Source organism: Protopterus annectens, chromosome 8.part0, assembly GCF_019279795.1.
Source record: "Protopterus annectens isolate FY-2018-M chromosome 8.part0, PAN1.0, whole genome shotgun sequence".
Taxonomy (NCBI): domain Eukaryota; kingdom Metazoa; phylum Chordata; order Ceratodontiformes; family Protopteridae; genus Protopterus; species Protopterus annectens.
In genome coordinates, this window is record NC_056741.1 from 62,441,102 (window position 1) to 62,462,507 (window position 21,406).

Genomic DNA, 21,406 nt, shown 5'->3' on the forward strand with positions numbered 1-21,406 from the left:
ACCCTCTCACATTGAGAGTGCCTCATGCAGTCGCGATAATTTTACTGCAAGAGAAAATAGCATATCTATCTCCTGCTAGACATCTTTCATGTATGACCATACTGCTGAGCCAACCTCATATGGTAATTGAACGTTGTACAACATTAAATCCATCAACGTTACTTCCAACTCCTGTGGATGGCACACCACACAGTTGCCTGCAGGAAATTGAGCAAATAACTTTGCCCAGTCAAGACCTTACTGATATGCCCTTGGATGATGCCGAGGTGACATTTTATGTGGACGGTTCATGCAGAAAGGGTCCTACAGGGAAAAATCTAGTAGGGTATGCGGTAGTCACAGATACAGAGATTTTAGAAGCCCAACCCTTACAGCATAACCTGTCTGCTCAAGCAGCAGAACTGATAGCCTTAACACGGGCTTGTACTCTAGCGAAAGATAAATGTGTGAACATATATACTGACAGTCAGTATGCTTTCTCTACAGTGCATGTTTTTGCACAACAATGGAAAAATAGGGGAATAATAACATCTACTGGCAAACCGATTAATCATGCGCAACTTATTTTGAACTTGTTAGATTCCATTCAGTTACCTACTAAGGTAGCTATTTGTAAATGTTTAGCTCATACAAAACAACAGGATGCAATTTCAAAAGGAAATGCAAAAGCTGATGCAGCTGCAAAGCAAGCAGCCTCAGACTCAGAAACTTTACTTTTAACCGAGGAATTACAACCCTCTGAGATTTTAGATTTAGAAATGTTAAAAACAATGCAGACATTAACTACAAAAGCTGAGAAACAAAAATGGGAGAAATGAGGTGCAATCCTCGAAAATGGACTGTATATCTCCAAAGAGAAAAAAACAATATTGCCGTCTAATTTATTTAGATATGCAGATTTGTTGAGCCATGGGCAGTGCCATGTCTCAACAGGGGGGATGGTACAGTTAGTAAATCGAATATTCCAAACATATGGATTTATAAACTTCACACAAAAATTTTGTGCAGCATGTCATGTCTGTAACAAACATCATGCACAAGGAGCATTCAAACCCAAGCAAGGGAGTTTTCCTATACCACCATATCTGTTCCATACTATCTGTATGGATTTCATAGAACTAAACAAATGTGAAGGGAAAAAATAAGAATTAAAACTGTTTTGCAGTTGAACTCTTTTTCAGATAAAAGACAGACCAGACCATTGGAAGCAGTGCTGACCCCAGGGTCCTGGGTTTGGTTGAAGGTCACGAAGAGGAAGAATTGGGCGAGTCCAAAGTGGGAAGGACCGTACCAGGTACTGTTGGCGACGCCTACTGCAGTCAAAGTTGCTGAAAGGTCGTCCTGGGTCCACCTGACGCACTGTAAACCGGTAAAGAATTTTCAGCTTGATAAACATTTTGTGACTGACACACAACAAAGGCAGGATGGCCAAGAGCGAAATGAGTAAAAACACAGATCAACCCCGAAGATATTGTTTAATCATCTTGCTAACTATGCATTTATTGACTATGATTGTGATGACTTTCCTTTTGTTGTGGTTCTTCCTACATATAACCGCACAAGTGAAAGTAGAGAAACGTGATGAACTGTCTATAGACTGGCATCCAAACTTTAACACATACCTAGCTATGAAGCGTGTATATGTAGAGACTATGAACATTTCAAATTGCTGGGTTTGTACTGCCATACCAACAGCATATGGAGGACTGTTGATGTCCGCTGTCCCCTTGGGGATAAATGAGACTTGGGAAAATTTGCTTTTTGATACAGGTTCTGTAAGATCACAGGACAAAATTGCATTGTATTTGCCTATTACACAGAGGGGAATTGTATGTTTTTATAAGAATGATACACTCCAAGTGGGTTGGAGTAACTGTAACATAACTGTATCTTATAAATGCTATATTAAAACTAAAGATAAAAGCACTATTTGTAACGCAAATTATGATTCATATTTGAGCTTAATGAAAACAACATTAAGTGAAGTGCAGAGAAATCCTGTCTTGCATAAACAATTGTCTGTTATAGACAAGAAAATGTTTCATTCAGAACTAACCCGCATCAGTACCAAAGTAGAAAACTGTTATTTTATTTGTGGGAAAAAAGCATACAAATGGCTACCTGAGAATTGGTCCGGCAGTTGTTTTTTGTGTTATCTGGTTCCAGCTATAAGGCATACTGCAGAATTACCTCTAGGTAAGATACGAAATGTAAGAGATGTAGCCCGAAAACCTGAAGATTCTATCGGAAAACCTGTAAATCCAATGGGAAAAATCGAAGCTGGTTGGAAGAACCATCATTCCGTGAAAGATAAAGAAAAATTGACTCATATGGACTTGAGTGACAGTGTTATATCCTGGGCTGGGATATTTCCAGCATATGGAGCAGTCAAATCGATCTGGGAGTTAAGAAAACTGTTGAAGCTTCTCGAAGTAATGAGTAACGCAACTTTTTCTGCTCTCGAACTAGTGACTGACGAACTGAATGCAGTGAGAACTGTTGTGCTACAAAATCGAATGGCTCTCGACTTCACCCTAGCGGCGAGAGGTGGTACTTGTGCGCTTATCAAAGAAGAATGCTGTGCATACATACCAGACAATCGACACGAGATTAATGACCACCTAGAGGTAATACAGCAGGTATCGGCCATGACTGAACCAGGCCCAAACCCACTGACGAACTTTTTCCAGAGTCTGTTTGGTGGGTGGGGTTCTATCCTAATGAATATTTTGATTGCTATTTGTGTTGGTCTGCTCCTATTAGGAGCATGTGTCTATTGTGGGATCCCCTGTATGAAAAGATTAGTCAAAGATTTTGTTGATATATCTGTAACTGAAACTTTGTACCAAGACATTGAACTGGAACTATTGATTCCAGACGAAACTTGTTCCAAAATATAAACTAAATGACTTGCCTAGTTAAAAGTCCTTAGAGGAGAAGGCTAGGAGACGATATAACATTGTTTATGTTTCTGAATAGAATAAAAAGTATTAAAAGGGAGGAAAATGTTAGAAAAATATGTATTTGAACATGTATAAAGTGCTAGTTTAAAAGCAAATAGTATATAATGCATTTTATTCTATTTACAATATGGCAATAAGAATGATTTTACATATAATTGCTTGAAGCTTTGGAGCTGCAGTGTATTTGAACTCTGACCCTGGCAGTAGCCAGCTCAGCAAGCTTATGTTTTTCACTAATGATTATCTGCTGGGTCAGGAAAATTAAATGTATAAAGCATTGAATATTCTTATTGCTTCCTCTGAGATAATTGACCTTGTGAATGTATCAGAGATAAGACACAGCTGCTAAAAGTAAAAGTTGCAAGAAGAACAAAGAAGTATATTGCAAGACTGAACCGACTATTGTATTCGAGCAGGCCTGAAACCTTGAAGGAGTAACATTTTACAGAAAGACATTATAACGAACCAGGTGCTTTGCAAGGCTGTATTATTCCCATGGGAAAACTTTTAAAATGTATAACATCAGCTTTTTCTTATGAATAGAATATTGTAGACCATAGTGATGTAGGTGCCCTGTGACTAACCACGTCAGTAAGGTGGGCACAGCCTGAATGTAAGACTATATAAAATTGTGTATTTCCTGCATCATGTCAGACAAAACTCTGTACTTGTATGGTTTTTTGCCTCCTGGTGTACACTAGTAAACTTTTGCATCTGAGCCTCCTGTGTTATTATCATTTGTTTTTATTTAACAATAAGTCAGACAATCACAGAACTTTGTAAATTCTGTGTTATTTGTAAGATTCCCAGGTTGTCTGCACATGTTTGTGTGTCTATATCTATCTCTCTTGCTCTCTCTCTCCATATCTATATATATCTATATATATATATATATATATATATATATATATGTATATATATATATATATATATATATATATATATATATATATATATATATATATATATATATATATATAGAGAGAGAGAGAGAAAGCAAAATATATATAGATATAGATATATAGATATATATAGTTCTACTTCAAATGCATGAAAACCCATATAATGAAATCTAAAATTTCAGAGATGACTTGAGTGAAACTGCATAATAATGAAAATTTAAAAGAACAAATATCACATAACCGAAAATGAGTCACTTACATTTCGTACGTCGCACCACTATAAAAAAATGAATGGTGATGCTATACATACGTAGCCCACTGGTAGTTCTCACGCTGATGTGGGCGTGCTGTGGGTGTTTACTCTTTTTTTCAATGTAGTACAATCTTGGAATTGGTATATTTAATTTGCAGGGGGTGTGGGGTGGTGCAGTGGGGTACAGCCCCCCTACAAAAACTTAAAAGAAAATAAATTACGGTTTCTGAGTGTTAGGCATTGAGCATAGTGTAAGCTAACTGTTTAAATTGGTTTTACAGCTTTGGTGGCAGTTTTCAGTTAAGTGATATTCATTCTTTTAAATTTTCATTGTTATGCAATTTCATTCAAGTCACCTCAGCAATTTTAGATTCGATTATATGGGTTTTCATGTATTTGAAGTAGACCCATACACACACACACACACACACACACACACACACACACACACACACACACACACACACACACACACACACACACACACACACACACACACACACACATTGTATTGTCAGGCTCTGGATTGCATTGCATAAGTGGAAATTCCTTAAGATTCCAAGAGAAGGCTAAGTTATTTCTTACACTTATTTCACTGAATTGCACTTCTGAAACGCTTATAATTGTGCTATACAGTTGATCTACTATATTTTTGTACTGTTATAAAGCTTTTTTATTGTTTCATTGCATTTATGTACTGTTTTAAACTGTTTTAACATTACTTAACTGTAAACTGCTTTTTCAAACTGAGAGTTGTATTTTCTGTTTGTGATTGCTCTATCCGAACTTTTCTGTGCATTCTTGTCTGTTAAAAGCATTCTCTAGTCTGCTCCTTGATCTGTTTAAAACTTTCATTTACTGGCTACAGCTAGGAACTGTAATTTTTTCCCACCTACCCACCCACCCTGCCTAGTGTTGTGTGTTCTTATACTTGGTGGCTTTGCAGCTTGCTTCCCCCCTTTCCTGTGGCAGGTCAGATATGGATTTGCTGCGTCCAGGACTGTTTGTGAGCTCCTAAGCCCCCCCCCCAACTTAACTGGGGTTAAACTATTCCTGGCTCCATAAAGCCTGTTTTTCAAAATTTCCCTTGCAACTAGCCAACTTTTTAGTTTTAGCACTCATCTGTTTCTTTGATCTCAGCACTTGTTCAGAACTCATTGTAAGCACTAAATAAGTTACAAATTACTGCAGCACTCAACTTTCCTCACTTGTCTAGAGGAAAACAGTTTTTAGTACTTAATAAATAAACACCTATTCAGGCACGTCTAAAGGTCAGCTCCCTGTGTTTTCTCCTGTCTACCTGATGAATCTGGGCATCTTGGGACAATGCAGCAATTGCCTCATGTACACAGACAACCCTCTCCTCCTACCACCCAACACTACGACCTGTGAGAGATGCACTTATATAGCCAAACTGGAAGCAAAGCTCTCTTTACCAAAGACAGGCCTAGACAGTCAAGAGAAAAAGGTAAACACTTGCACCGCACCACACTCATCACATAGTCCCTCAAAACCTACACTACCAAAACACACACACTGAACCACAAAACACACACCTACATTTGCGGAGGCTCTATACTAATCTGCCCAAACAACAGAGACCTCCAAAGCAGAAATGCAAGCAACCTCCACCCCCCCCAACACAACCCAAATGACACATAGTCCATATACTCAGTCTGCCACTCAACTACAGCCCATAAGGCATAACATACCCAACACTCTAGTCATAGTGACTCTATAGTCAGGCACAATGATGTTCCAATCATCAGGCTAAACAAGGAAAAAGTTACTGTCAGCTGCCTGTCAGGTGCCAGGATCCGCCACATAATGCACACACTCAGGTCACTCCACAACAAGTACAAATATGACTCTGTCATTGTCCATGTTGGTGTGAATGACCTGAGACGTACCTCCCTGGACTACATGAAAAGAGACATGGAAGAGCTCTCTGATCTTGTAGCCCAGACCGGTATGACCCTAGACCTGAGTAGCATCCTGCCATCACCCAGAATGACACCACAGTACAAGGACAAAATGATTGTCTTTAACAATTGCCTAAGCTTCTATTGTCATTCTAAGGGAATCCAGTATCTGTCTGCCTGGGATGACATGATCGACAGACCACGCTGCTTTGCCAGAGATGGCCTGCACCTGTCACCCTTGGTATTCCGGATACTGGCAAAGGCTCTTGCCACCCCTATAGTGCCTTTTTTAGGCAAGGTTAAAATGACAAATTCACCACCGTAACAGGTACAAGCAACAAAATCTGAGGGTAATGCTACTCAATGCTAGAAGACTAAACCTCAAAATGCACTCACTTGAGGCACTCCTTAAAATGGAGAACATTGACATCTGTGCAGTGACAGAGACCTGGTTCAAAGCTCCAGAGAGCACCTCTGCATTACCAAGCTATAATTCATACCACACCTTTCGGCCACCAAACCCGGACTGAAACACTAAAGGTGGAGACGTGTCCATATTCATTAAGGATGCCCACACCTCCAAGCTAGTTGCTCAGCATAATGCATCCGAGATTATCCAAGTTCAACTAACTCTGGGCAAAACTGCAATCCAGATTGTAGCTTGCTACAGACCCCCCACCATGCCCCAGGATTCCCATTCCTCTTTTCTTGATACACTGGAAAACATTAACGTACAACCCAAAACACTAATAATGGGTGATTTCAACTACCCTACCATTAACTGAGAAAACTACTCATGTACCAACTCTTTTGCTCAACGTTTTCTGGAAATCGTCAATTCCAATGCTTTGGATCAACTTATCCACACCCCCACCAGAGGCAGCAATATCCTAGACTTGGTCATCACCAACATGGGTGACCGGTGTTCCACACCACAGGTCAGCTCCTCGTTGGTCAGATCCGACCACAAGCTAGACATCCACCATCACCCTAGACATCCACATCCCACTCCCACCCCCCATTAGGAAAACAACCATAAAAAATTTCTCCAAAGCCAACTTCACGCTTCTTAAGACAGAAGTGGCAAACTTCATGACACCCATGCAGATGGACAATAGAGGTACGACTGCTGAATCCTACACAAATGAACTTTATAAGCACTTACACGAGTGCATGGATCATGCTATCCCTAACAGAACCAAGATGCTATCCTCCAAAAAAAAGGAAGCCAATCTGGTGGTCTTCTGCCATAAACAAACTCTACAACAGAAGAAAGAAACTGTTGCAAAAAGGAGTAAAATCCCATGATTGGAGGAGCTCCCTGGTCAGCCTCAGTAAGAAGCTGAAATCCCTCATAAAATCCTCCAAAGCTAGTTATGAAAACAAAATTGCCACTGATTCTAAAGACAACCACAAAGCATTCTATAGCTATGTCAAAAATCTCAATGGCAACACTCAGATCTGCTCTGAGTTACAGCACAATGACACTAAATGTACAGAACCAACTGATATTGCCAACACCCTGGCAGATAGGTTCAGTGCTAACTTTACCCCCCTCTCACCCCCTAAAGGGCCCATCTTTATACCGGAAGAATGCAAAGATCCTGTAATCACGGCTGCACAGGTTAAAACTTCACTCTCCAAAGCCAAGAACACAGCATTCATGGGACCTGACAACATCCCAGGCTGCCTTCGACATGAACTACAGAATGAACTGGCACCCCACCTAAGTACCATGTTCAATCATTGCCTCACCTTATGCTTTGTGCCCATTGAATAGCGCACCGCGACAGTTATCCCACTCCACAAAGGGGGGGGCCACAACAGATGCTGGGAACTACCACCCCATTAGCCTGATGAGACTCGTCTGCAAGGCCATGGAACGTATCATCATGGAACTCATAAACAAAGACATTGGAGATCTCCAAACCCTGGACCCCACAAAGTTCGGGTTTGTAAAAGGCAGATCATGTCTCTTAAACCTGATAGACTTCTTTGAAGTAGTCACCAAAGCCATAGATGAGGGTAAGGTGGTTCACAATGCCTATCTAGATCTTGCCAAGGCGTTCGACACCATCCCCCACTCTGGAATTATAGATAAACTCACTAAACTAGGTATAAATCCCTATGTCACAAGATGGGTTGCCAACTGGCTTACTGAAAGAACCCACACTGTGAAAGTAGCAGACTCCAAATCAGACTTCAGACCAGTGACAAGTGGAGTACCACAGGGTTCAGTCCTGGGTCTCTCCTGTTTGGTATCTACTTTTCTGAAGTACAGGCTAATACAGAAGGACTTTGGCTAACTAAATTCGCAGATGACTGCAAACTAGGAACCATAATTGAAACTCCTAATGATGTGGACATCCTACAAAAGGGCCTCACTGAGACAGATGCCTGGTGTCAAAGACATGTTCTCAAGTTCAATGCCAAAAAGTGCATTGTCATCCCCTTTGGTAAAAATTCTGTACCCATGAACTACCACATAGGCGGTAGTCTACTTAACACCGAAAGTGTGATAAGAGACCTTGGGACACAGGTGGACAGTAGTCTCTCCTTTGATAATCACATCACCAAAGTGGTCAGGAAATTCTTCTACGTTGCACACCTCATCACAAAAGGTTTCTCATCCAGAAAAAAAGAGGTCATTGTTCCCCTCTACTCATCACTCATTAGTCCCATTATAGAGTACAACGCCCCTTTTGGTATGTACTTCACAAGACATCTACAACAACTGGAAAGGCCACAGAAATACCTCACAAAGAGGCTTACCGGCCTCAAACAGAGGCTCCGGAATAAACTACCTGTCTATATCAAAGAAAGCTCCTCATTAGCACTCTTCAAGAAAAATCTTGATGATTGGATGGGTAATAGGAAGTTCACCCCGGGGATCACTTCTGTGGTTCTGCTTAACAGGGGCACAGGAAAATAATTTTCTTGGGTGGCGAAAGCCAGAGTACATTTTTGGCTAAGCTTGTATAGGTCCTAGGGCCACTAGCCTAGTACCTACCTATGAACCTATGAAACTATATATATATATATATATATATATATATATATATATATATATATAAACATTCTCAGTTTTTCAGTCACTAACTGTTACACTAACCAGCGTATGATCCTTGAGCTTGTCACATTTTTTTTTTCTTATTTTCTGATACCCCAATCTACTGAAAAACACACAGCTGATTCTTATATATGCTAACTCTGAGATTTCTTTACATCTGAATAACTAAATCATTGGATATACTACAATCTTAGTTTAGTATTTGTTGCCATAGACTTGCACTTTTACATCAACAATCTGAGGTCTGAAATTATGGGTGAAAACAGACATCCAGAACAACTTATTGACTATCCAGGGTAGGTGACCTTTACTATGGGAAAAAGCTTACCACAATCATAGGTGGTTACTAGGCATACAGTCCAGAAGACCACTGAAAAGCCTTTCCCAGTTTCCCCAGTCTACTTTTCTGATTAAGCAACTTGTTCAGGTTTAGACAGTAGGTAACTGGAGACTGATGGAATCAAACCCTGGACTACAGAATGCAGCTCATTAGCCTTAATCCTCTGTGCTAGCAAACAAACTCAGACCCATCATAATGTAGACGTGGTGCTTTTTCTGCATACAGGTGTTTGCATGTGTGTATGAGCTTGATTCGCCTTCTCCTTAGTGTGCAATGCCTTAACAAGCATATTTAAACACTCACATGTATCTCAAGCAGTCTGCTGATCCATTGACATTTGAAGTGCCACTGTGTGTGGGTCTCTCTCTCTCTCTCTCTCTATCTCTCTCTCTTTGTGGTCTTGATCTAGGCATAAAAATATTAGGAGTAATGATAGACGAACACCTGAAATTTAACCTGCACATATACCATAGCATCAGCAAAACTCAGCAAAAGCTAGGAATCCTCTATAGGCATAAACACTTCCTCAGCACCTCCACATAACAAGTCCTGGCTTCCAATTACCTATTACCCTCTCTTTTATATGTTGCTCCACTACTTACCAATCTTCAGTCCTCCCTAAAAGCTAAACTCTAGACTGGCTATAACAAAAACTGCTAAATTTGCTACTAACCCATCACTGTACTGTTCTTCATTCTCTGAACTGGCATGAACTTCATCACTGCCTGTCCTACCTGCAACTAGCAACTGCACACAAAATAATCCTTAATCCATATGACTGCCCTGCTCTCAGCCCAATTTTCAGTTTCTACCATCCAAGGAGACAACTCATATCCAAGAATCAACACCTTTTGATAGTACAACAACCTCATCTGCCAGCTGGCCTGCTTCTATACTCCTGCTCATTAGCCAAAGCATGGAATACCCTACCACTAACTATCAGGACTACTCAAAATCCTGCCACTTTAAAACCTCTCTAAGAGACTATTTATCTTCTATCTGGAATTGCACCTATACCTTGTCTCCTCCTCTCAAAACCTAACATCCACTGCTGATTACTAACACTGATGTTTAACATTTACTATGTATTAATATCAGGTGTAAGCCTTACTGTTCCTACTGACAGAAACAGTCACGAGATGTCTATCTATTTTTGTCAATGTTTTATTATACCTGTAATATATCCAGTTGTTAAATATATTATATTTGCTGCATATACTCTCGAACTGTACCCATTACACTGTATTTATTTTATGCATATACTATGTGTACTTTCTGTTCATGGAGCTTTTCTCTCCAGACCTCCATTCAAGCTGGGCTCATTACAGCCCAGTAGTCTACCCTGGTAAACAAATGCAAATAAATAAATAAGTAAATAAGTAGTCGGGGAACAACAATTCTTTCGTATTTAGTCAGAATAGTTAAGTATTGCTTTCTGCATCCTTGAGAAACTGTCCAGCCATAGCATTTTTTATATCTCTGTGGTTGAAACTCTGTTGTTTATTGTATTCAGTATTCTCCTGTTTTCACTTTTATTATTTATCATTAAATATTTTAATACCTTTCTTTGCGGCTGATCCTTTAGAAAATACTTTTAACATCTTAAGAGTACTTATGCTTGTTTTGGTGACATTGGGGCCACTCTTGAAAGCCTTGCTGCTTTGGTCACACTCTACCATTTGTATTAGTATTAATTTTACACAATATAATTGGGTACCCTTTGTAAGAATCTTAGGCTAGCTGACAGGTGGTGGCATGATTACCTCAGAGTCTGGGCAGAAAGGGGCACAGCTAGAAAATCTATGCCAGCTTTTCCCAGGTGTGTATGTGTGTGTGTGAAACTCAAATATCCAAGTGTGCGTGTCAGCTACTGGGAGCAGGGACACAGAGTTCAAAGTGGTCATTGATGAGTTTTGTTTGGGCCTGGAGAGAAAAGAGAGTCCAGCTTCAGGTCTGGAGCATACTCCCTGTGTGCTCTTAAGGGAAATTCTACTTGGTGCAGGGAGCTGTATCTGGAAATACTGTGTGGATCCATCTTTGCTCTTAGTGACTGTTCCTCACATGACTCACTGCTGAGAGTTGAGTCTCCTTGATTTCTGGCCCAGAGAAGAGATGCATCACATAATGATGGTAGCTGGGTGGAATATTAAGGGAACTTCAGTAGCCAGTGGGCAGTTGTCACTGAAAGTGTGTGTATACTCTCAGCAACCACAAGGAAAACATACAGAGTTGCATTTTCACAACAGTTTTCTTTATTTTTGTTAATTTAGCTTAGTCAGAGAAAGCAGGCAAGAATGCTAGCAAAATATTATAGCAATATGACAAAGAACCAGTTGGTCAAGGTGTGCGAAGCCAAAGGACTGATGCATGCCAACTTGACTAAAGAGGAAATTATTTCAGCGAAAAAACAAAAAGACAGCTTGGAAACACCAAAGCAAATTCTTTCTCAGTTTAATGAAGCGCTTTTCGTCTTGCACATATGGCAAGACTTCATCAGAAACTGAACAAAGTTCAACACAAGCAATATGTACACACCCTTTTTGTCACATGACACTTCTAATTAAAATCTTATGTCTTAAAGGCACATCCACATTGTTACTACTTACAACATTTTTTAAAAAACAAGTATAACTGCAATATTTTAGAACACCTCAACTCTACCCTTCCTTCAGAATTTTTACCTGTAATGATGGTAAAAATATATATACAAACATACATATACTAATAATACTATATCTCAAATTATTGTATTGACTCCCAAAATATAATATTACTTGGTTGACTAAAAAGTCAGAAACTTACATATCCGAGTCAAATGAAGTCAGATATCACAAATATGAACACATTTTGTAAAAATGCATACACACAACGTTTAAGATTTCTTAACTTCAATATACTGTTTAAAGATATTGTCTCATTCAAACCCGGGTAAAACATTGCCCCAGTGCGTATTTGCCAACTTAACTCAAGTTGCTCGAGTAAAAGTGTAAGACCCCCCCCCCCCGCATCAACAACTGAATCAATTGCTTTGAACAAAAATGAATGTTGTGGGTAGGAAATAATGTGTCTAGCCAGTGCATTATCTCTGCTGAGGGTCTTTATTTTATATAGATGTTCATATACTCATTCTTTTAACCTTCTATCAGTTTTACCTATGTAAAATGCTGCACAGCATTGACACGGGGCTAAATAAACCACAAACTTGGACTGACAAGTATACTTCAATTTGATTTTGAAACTAATGTTTTTAACTTCAATGTCTTGTCCTGTACTCATGTATTTACAGTAATTACACATTTGGCATTTATACATGCCACACTTCCACTGCAGGGTGGTATTTTTATGTTGTAATAATTCCCTTAAATTAGTCCCCCTCTTATAAATAATCCGAGGTTTACTTTTGACCTTGTAAGAACGGTGAGGATCCCTCCTAATTATTTCCCAATTTTTGTTCAAAATTGACATTATTTCCCTTGCATTACTACTATAGGGCATTATTAAACTTAAATTCCATACTTCTTTTTTTTGTAATTCACTGTCACTTATTTTAACATTTTGTAAACCAATGGACAAAATGGGTTTATACAACCCCTGTTCTCTCTTATATTTTACTTCTTCCAGTAGAAACTCAAAAAAGTCCACTGGGTATCCTCTCCCAACAAACATTGACCTCAAATTATTACATTCATCCATGAAATCCTGGTCCAACGTGACCATACGGGCAGCTCTCACGAGTTGGCCCTTCACCACTGATTTTTTTTGGTGCCATGGATGGAAACTGCTAAAATGTAATAAAGAATTTGAATATGTGGCCTTTCTATAAATTTTTGCACTATAGTTCATTACAGCATTTTTTTCACATGTTAGAATTTTATAAGCTGTCGACATAATGCTAATCTTTCTAAGTTATCTGTAAATTGCGATTATTTGGCCATACACAGGAGTGAGGTAGTCAAGGCATCAGAGGATCAGGGAAGCCTCTGTGGGCCCTTCACAATAGGAATGTGAAAGATAAGCATCATTGAGATCCAGGGAAAGCCAGAAAAGCCTGAGGAAGAATCAGAGGAAACAAGGGTTGAAGGGAAAACATCCAAAAGGAAGGGGCCATCAAAAAGGTGTTTAGCCGAGAGAGATCCACAATGGGTCTTCAGATGCCTTCTTTCCTGGGGATCAAGAACATCCCGGAATAAGAACCCTTTTCCCTCTGAGAGTACTTTGCCGCCTACTTTTTGGCATTTTCCGGCTTGCTAAAGTTTATATCTGTAACAGTAACAGTACTTGGAACACATCTAGAGCCTGTTTACTGCATTTCCTGTTTTGCACTTAATTTAAAATCGTTTTTTTCTCTAAAAACTGCATTTTACCTGATTTTGGCCTAGCACTCAAGTGTGGGGTCATTTATTTCACTGTTGTGATTATTTTGCTGCCTGTGTATCTCTGCTACCTTTAAACTACAACAAAAAGAAAAAAAAAATCTTGCTTTTTTCCCACTTTCTGAAAGTTAAGAAAGTTCAGTTACAGATTTGCTGTTCTGAACTGTTTGGAAGTTTCTAGAAGGCCAGTGCTTGCTTGGGCTAAAGGGAAGTCTCTGTGTTCACCAGTGGGAGTGGTAAACACTGAACAGCCTGCCTGTCCCTGGAGGAGTGGTTACTACCTAGAAGCTGTAGTTTTATTGGCCATTTTTAGTCAATTCTAAACTCCTTGATCTCTCTCTCTTAAAACCCTACAACTCTATTTTTGCGCAGTTTTGCACACTGAGCAGCATCGGGCAGCGCACCTAAACAGGTTTAAACTATTCCAGGCTCCACAAAGTCTGCTCTTCACTTTTTCCCTTAGAACTGTTCAAACACTCAAAGTAATCACTCTATTCTCTTTCTAAAGCCCTGCACTTGCTCAGTTCTTATAAGGAAACACCAACTAACTAAAGCACTACACCCTCCTTGACTTCTCATAAGTATTAGACTCCTGATTGGTCCTTCCTGATCAAGTGAAAAATCAGTTCCCTTCCCTAATCTGATCAGTAAAAAAAACAGTTCCCTATACTAATCTGGTATGTCTAAGGGTCCGTTTCAAGGTTACTCTCCAGTCCAGCTGGTGAATCTGGGAATTTTGAGGCAATGTTACAATTGCCTTATGTACACAGACAACCCTCTCCTCCTTCCAACAAACTCTAATACATGTGAGAGATGCAGTTACACAGCCAAACTGGAGGCAGAGCTCTCTCAACCCAAGACTGGCACAGTCAATCAGGAGGAAAAGATAACCACCCACACCACAAATCCAGTCTCACACAGACCTATTGCATCTGCATACCCAACACATAAACACACAAAAACATACTCAGAGGCTCTAAATAAAAATCTGCCTAAACAGCAAAGACCTCCTAAGCAGATATCCAAGCAACAGCCACCCCTCAACAATACCCACAAATCACATATCTCACAAAATCAGTGTGCCTCACAATCACAGCCCATAAGGCCAAACAACACACCAAATACACTTGTTATAGGGGACTCTATTGTCCGGCACACTGATGTCCCTCTCACCAGACTGAACAAGGAGAAGGTCACTGTAAGCTGCCTGTCGGGTGCCTGGATCCGCCACATAACGCAAGCACTCAGGTCACTCCAAAGCAAGTACAAGTATGACTCCGTCATTGTCCATGCTGGTGTGAATGACATGAGACGTACCTCCCTGGACTACATGAAAAGAGACATAGAGGAGCTCTCTGACCGTGTAGCCCAGGCTGGTATGTCACTGACCTTGAGTAGCGTCTTGCCCTCACCAAGAATGATGCCACAGTATAAAGACAAAATGATCAGTTTCAACAATTGGTTAAAGTATTGGTGTCATTCAAAGGGGATCCAGTGTCTGTCAGCCTGGGATGACATGCTTGACAAGCCACGTTGCTTCGCTAGGGACGGCATGCACCTGTCACCCTTAGGCTTTCGTATACTGGCCAAGGCTCTTGCCACCCCCATAGTGCCTTTTTTCGGCAAGGCTCAAAGAACAAACCCACCTCCATAGACAACCCAAAGATAAAAAAACTAAAGGTAATGCTACTCAATGCCAGAAGTCTAAACCTCAAGATGCACGCACTCGAGACTCTCCTCAGTATGGAGAAAATCAGTGTCTTGCAGTAAGAGAAACCTGGTTCAAGGCTCCTGAGAGCACCCCAGCACTACCAGGTTATAACTCATACAATGCGTTTTAGCCCCAAAACTCAGACCAAAGCACAGAAGGAGGGGGAGTATCTATATTCATCAAAGATACCTACACCTCCAGGTTAGTGGCACTGCACGAAGCATCGGAAACTATCCATGTGCAACTAACAGCGGGCAAAACTGCCTTTCAGTTTATAGCCTGCTACAGAACACCCTCCCTTTTACAGGAACCCCACTTGGCATTCCTGAGAACACTGGAGAATATGAAGGTCTCTCCAAACACTATGTTATTGGGTGACTTCAACTACCCAAACATTGACTGGGAAAACTACTCAAGCCCAAACACCCTCGCTCAACGGTTCCTTGAATTTATAAACTCTAACGCAATGGAACAACTGGTCACCACTCCCATAAGAGGGAACAACATATTGGACCTTGTCATCACCAACATGGGGACTCTATGTTCCACACCAGAGGTAAACCCCTCATTGGTAAGATCAGACCATAAACAAATTTCCCTGGACATCCATATCCCGTCCCCACCCCCAGCCAAGGAAATCACTGTAAAGAATTTCTCCAAAGCCAACTTTGCACTTCTCAAGACTGAGGTGGAATCCTTCAAAGCCCCTGGGCCAGAGGATAATACAGCCCAATCCACAGAATCCTTTACAAATGCATTCTATGAGCACCTGCAGGAATGCATGGATCATGCTATCCCAAATAAAACCAAGACTCACTCCTCCAAAAACAGGAGACCGGTCTGGTGGACCCTGGCCATAAATAAGCTATACAACAGAAGGAGGAAGCTACTACATGACAGAGCAAAATCCCAAAAAGGGAAGGCATCTCTGATCAGTGTTAGCAAGAAACTTCGATCCCTCATAAAATCATCAAAGGCCAGTTTCAAAACAAAAATTTCCCTAGACACTAAAGATAATCACAAGGCCTTCTTTAGTTATGTCAGAAACATGGGCGGAAACTCCCAGATATGCTCTGAATTGTTGCATAACAGTACAAAATATACCAAACCAACAAACATAGCCAACATTCTGGCAGACAGATTCAGCGCAAACTTCTCCCCCCCTTCCCCCCCAAAGGATCAAATGCCTATCCCAACTGAATGTAACCTTCCTGACATCACAGATGCACAGGTGAAATCTGCCCTCTCCAAAGCAAAAAACACAGCATCTATGGGACCAGACGGTGTCCCAGGCTGTGTCTTACATGAGCTCCAAGAAGAACTGAACCCTCACATTAAATCACTGTTCAAACTTAGCCTTACTACAGGATATGTACCCAAAGAATGGCATACAGCTACAGTGGTCCCACTCCACAAAGGTGGTGCCACAATGGACCCCGGAAACTATCGCCCCATAAGCCTGACTAGTCTGGTCTGTAAAGCTATGGAGCATATTATCATGGAACTCATAAACAAAGACATTGGGAGCCTCCAGACACTGGACCCTACCCAATTCGGCTTTGTTAAGGGCAGATCTTGCCTTTTAAACCTAGTTGATTTCTTTGAAACAGTTACCAAAGCAATAGATGAGGGCAAAGTAGTCCACACAGCTTACCTGGACCTCACAAAAGCCTTCGACACAATACCCCACTTGGGCATCATAAATAAGCTTACCAGCTTAAATATCAACCACTATATCACAAGATGGGTTGCAAACTGGCTCAGAGATAGAACCCACATGGTCAGAATCGCAGGTGCCATGTCCGAATCCAAACCAGTTACAAGTGGCATCCCACAGGGCTCAGTTCTGGGACCTCTCTTGTTCGGTATATACTTCTCTGAGGTTCAGGCTAACACGGGGGGATTATGGCTGACAAAGTTCGCAGATGACTGCAAACTGGGGGCCATAATCGAATCTCCAGCCGACACAAGCATCCTCCAAAAGGGTCTCACAGAGACAGATGCTTGGTGCCAGAACCACGGCCCCAATTCATGTTAGACATAGCCCCTCGCTGACCCTCTTCAAGCAAAATTTGGACGCGTGGATGGGAAATCGCAAATTCACCCCTGGGATCTCTCCTCTGTCCCTGCTAGGCAGAGGCACAGTAAACTAATCTTAAAAGGGTACCTTCTGTGACCTACTTTACAGAGGCACAGTAGGCTAATCTAATAGGGAGGCAGAAGCCAAATACACTCTGGCTAGGCCAGTATCTACCTATGAACCTATGAACCTATGAACTTCCTGAATAGTTCCCTGAGCCAACAGGCCCTAAAACACCTCTGGAAAAAAAGGAAGTTGTTCCTGAGGAGGCTGAGGAATCCCCAAAAAGGGAGGGAAGAGACTTCTAAACCATGTAATAACCCTGGTTGATTATTAAAAGAACCCAGGAGTCTTGGGTGATCTTTAGCCAAACAGTAAGAGACAGAGATAGGAGGAGAGAAAGAGGAATGTGACTGAGGAGATCAGATGCAGCACCTGGTTTGTCAGGAAAAGGAAGTTTCTGAAAAGAAGGAGTTTGTGTAGCCTTAGCAGGGGGAGCCACACTTTTTACCTATGGGGGTGAGGGCAAGACTGCCTACCAACAAAACTAAGCTTATTAGGATAATTCTTCTGAGCTATTTTTATTATAAGGATAATTCCTCTGAAACGTGGGCACAGAGGAAACAAAAATATGTATGTTTCAACTCCAGTAAGGCCTTGCTCTTTTCTCACAGGGACTTAAACAACTCTGCAGCAGCAACACCAAACAAATGCTCATTATCCAGAGGACCATCCATCAGTTTAGCTTTGATATCATCAGGCAAAGGCCATGGGTGCCGGAACCATAGAGCCAGGGGGAAGGGGAGCCCCCCTCCCACTTTAACAGCTGCAAGACCTGTCGGGAAAAATTAATGAAGTGGAGTTTTTATGGTATTATGGATTTGCGCGGGGAAGTTAAACTAACTAAACTAGATATTCTTGTTCTCTTATTGCTGTGTGTGTGTGTGTGTGTGTGTGTGTGTGTGTGTGTGTGTGTGTGTGTGTGTGTGTGTGTGTGTGTGTGTAAAATGCCCCAGTTAGGTATACTTGGTGGTTAGTGTTACTCAGGCACAAACAAGAGCCTGAATTCTCTACCCATACCACCACTTGTGATTAAGGGATTTGAGTCCATAGCTCTCCAATGTCCAGATTTTCACAGAATATTTGCCTCATACTTTTGGTCTGTTCCTCTTAAAATTTGTGTTTTGCTGGGAAATCAGTGGATTTTACAAGGAGCTGAGAGCTTCAGGGGAAGAGAAGTTTAATGCTAAGTTGTCTGCATTGTTAGTAGCACAACAGGTGGTGTACTTGCTTTTGATGCAGAAGGCTGTGGGTTCTACTCCCACATTATGCAAATGGATCGCTGATACTGTACTGTGTTGTACTTTAAAGGGAGAGGATGCTGCAGTCCTATGAATGCCCACCTTTGGGGGAGTTACTTAGTAACTATGAACCCATTATCAGTTTGCCATCCATTCCCCATTGCAAAATTACTAGCTTATCATTTTTTAATGTAGCATAGGCAATTTATTCTTCAAGGGCAACAGGCACTTTATTTGTAGATGAAACAATGAAATATAAAGTTGTTTGCTAGCAGCAACCTCTTCATTAGTTACAGATCCCTTTAATGTGGAATTATTTTGATGACTTACTTCTTCAGAGATTTTGCATATTTACTGATATTGGTGGATTGTAATGACAGAAGTTTGAGTGGCCTTTTATGGGTGATATTTTCTGAAATGGGTAGTTTTGTCATTATTGATACGTATTTTGTTTCATTGCTCACTAGAAGACTGTTCCAAACTACAAATTTAAAACACATCCTAATAAGTGGTGCTGTATTATACAAGGAATATAATTTAATACAATCAGGTTAATACAATCAGGAAGGTGAATCAAAGAATGCATACATCTATGCTTGCTCACAGGATGCAGGAGATTAAAATAGGGGAAGAGACTACTCACCAATGGTGCCCCCAGGGTTCGGTGCTGAGACCTTTTTCTGTTTAGCATATTCATCTCAAAAGTAAAAGGAAATACCAAAGGGCTTTGGCTGACTAAGTCTGAGATGACTGCAAATTAGGAGCAGTTATTGAATCCCCAAATGACTTAACCATCATGCAGGAAGGTTTGTCCCAAAAAAATAACTGGTGCTAGAATCATGAATTGAAGCTAAACGCCAAGAAATACATTATCGTATCCTTTGTGAAGTCATCTACTCCAGGGAACTGCCAAATTGACAATGTCCCCTGAGAACTGACTCAGTTGTTTGTCATTTGGGAACTTGTGTGTACAGTGACCTAACTTTTGACCAACTTGTGCCCAGAGTCATAAGAAAGCCTTTCTATATTGCATAGCTTATAAACAAATTGATTGTGACTAGATCTAGAGATGTTATTGTCCCACTTTACAAAGCCCTCATTAGGTCAATCATTTTGTATAATGCCCACTTTGGCATGTATCTGTCCAGACCCATGGAACAATTGGAATACTCACAGAGATACCTTACTAAAAGGATACAAGTCTTAAACAGTAGGTCTTGCATGGACCACCTCAAAGATTTATCACTATACTCAGTATCCTACAGAGTGCTTAGAGGTGATGTGTCTGGCATACAAGGCATCCTCTGACCTAATACAGATGGACCTACTGAACATCAGCAAGTCAAATGACATCAGAAATACTCAGTCCAGGTGTCTAAACTTAATGTTGTGGAGAGATGGATATATATCCAGAAGTGACTATCCATTCAAGTAAAACCAAGCTCATCCCTGTCCATATTTAAATGCAACTTGGATCTAAGGCTGAGTAATAGAAAATGTACTCCAGGATTACTTCTTGTGCCACTAATGGATAGAGGCAGTTCCTAAATGCTGCATCCCTTACACGGGTCCACTCAAATTATCTATGGTATAATCACAGTTATTCTCACTAGGGCTGATATACAATTACCAGCCATGGGATAGGTGACCAATCAGGAAATGTTAATTCAAGCACCAAAATGGAAATTGACTAAGCTTAAAATCTCCTCCAAGTGAACCTATGTTGTGGTAGTAAATTGTTTTAAAAAATTGACCTTTTTAGATCACTAAGTGCCCCAGTCACCATCCACACCCCCCCCCCCCCAGTCTTGAACAGCTTTTGGCTCCTCTAGCAAAGGCTGACGTCTGAGCCAGGAATACCTCCTCAAAACAGATCCAAAAGCAGCAGCCCTAGATGAAGTATCAGCTGCATCATAGCTGCATTTAATGAAATGGTGAGCTACTTGGGAGGTCGTCCTTAGTAAAGCAAGAGTAGAAAACTTCCCCTCAGAATCAGGGAGGTCCGAAATAGCCTGAAGGGCTTGAGAGATAAGAGCCACAACATATCTGGTCATATGTGCCTGATAATTACCGTATTTCCCCAAAAATAAGGCCAGGTCTTATACTCTTTCCCCTGCCAAAATACGCATTAGGGCTTATTATCAGGTGATGCCTTATTAACCCCCCCGTACAAATATCTACATTTATTCATTTATTCATGTACAAAAATCGACATTTATTCATGTACACAAATCAACATTTATTCGTGTACAAAAAATCGACATTTATTCATGTACACAAATTGACATTTATTTGGTACTTTTCTGTTATTGGACAACAGTTCGAAGTAACGCGTTAACAGTTGTGTGAGAATTCTACATAAACAGTGCAACAAACATTTCAGCTTCAGAATATCTACACATTGGCTTTCACAGTGCAATATTTCCTGCTTAACAGAAAGTGCAGAAAAATCTTAGTTCATGTGTATTGGAGGAGGGGAATAAAACTGAAA